Raw genomic sequence first — 1556 nt, 5'->3', positions numbered from 1 at the left:
ATGCTCTGTGTTCATTGATATAATCGGAAAAGAAGGACTTCTCAAAGTTTTAATCCACAGGGAAGGCCTTGGAAGTCTAGAGAAGCTGCAATCCACCTGGAAATGATCCAAGCCACTGAACTGCTAAACTCACAGGCTGCTGGAGACCAACCCAGAACACCTCCAGGCATCCCAATTTATGCTGTCTATTCTTGTGTAAAGCAGAAGAGTGGACAGGCTTTTGGTCTCAGTGTAGAAACACAGGACCTTATGAGAATCTCTTTGAACCCCCAAAACCAAATTAAAATAATTTCAAATTTTCTGATGTTTGCGTGTTTAGCTCAGAACGTGAGTGGAGTGTGTATACAGTGGTTTGAAAAAGTGCCTGCCCCCTGCCCTTACACAGCACTGTAAAAGACTGATTGCCAGCGAACGCTCGACTGCAGTTGTTGTTGTTGTTAATGGCGGCCCAACCAGTTATTAGGTTCATTAGGTTATATGGGGCAAAGACGTTTTCACAAAGGACCATGTAGGTTTTCTGTTCTTATAAATAAACACCTTCATTTGGAAAAGGCATTTTTTGAAGTTTGTGTTATCTAAAGTTTTTGATGATCTGAAACATTTAAGTGTGACAAACATAAAAAAAAACATAAAATATAAAAGAAACCACAGATGGAGTATGTAATTAGCTAAAAGTACTCAAGATATGCCTGGATTTGCTTTGTGTTATGAATGACTGGGTTATTGACATAACAGCAAGTCCAGATTGTGGGCAGTCTCCTGCCTCTGAGCATCTCTGCTGAACTTCTGAACTGTCCAAACTGTTAACCTCTTAACATCGACAGTTCTGTTACATTTGAACATTCAGTCATATGTGAATAAGCTTTACTTTATATTTCATTCATTTTAGATTTCATTAGAGCATTCACCTTAGCATATTCCTTTAATCCAAATACTTTTTCTCTTTAAAATTGTGTTTGCCAATCAGAGTTTACTCAATACAATCTCCTTTTTAACGAAATCATGAACTTGAAATGTCAGATATTCAGAGATCAGAATATACTGTGTGCACTCTCATGTAGTCTCTCTCTCCCCTTTCTTCATATTCATATTCAGCACATGAATACAAAAGATTAATTATGGTTCATGTCTACACAGAAAACTCTAAACATTAGACATTTGCACTACTTAAACTGCATTTCTCTGCATGATCACTTACGTTTTTGATTGATTGTTGATTAAAAAGAAAGATGATCGCCATACTAGTAGATCAGGAAAGGCTCTGTTTTAGCACTCTAAACTTTAAAAAAAACGTTTTTAACACATTAGGTTGAATGTCGAGTCCTTTTACCCCCTCAGCTTTGATGGCAGGGGGCGGCCAGGGGGACTTCAATCTCTCGCTACGCCACGTTACTCGACAGAGCCAATCATGTTCTGCAGTGTGATGGTGATGAACCAATCAGACCTGTCAGATGTGGCAAAATGTAGGACAAGCTGGCGTTTTTAAATCTGAGAAGTATACTGCTGCTTCATTAGGTGTGGACTGCTGTACTGAAGAAGGAGACAAGATGAAGATG

Source organism: Haplochromis burtoni, unplaced genomic scaffold (genome assembly GCF_018398535.1).
Source record: "Haplochromis burtoni strain Fernald_Lab_line unplaced genomic scaffold, NCSU_Asbu1 Contig_4208, whole genome shotgun sequence".
Classification (NCBI taxonomy): Eukaryota; Metazoa; Chordata; class Actinopteri; order Cichliformes; family Cichlidae; genus Haplochromis; species Haplochromis burtoni.
This window is presented reverse-complemented; position numbering follows the sequence as displayed.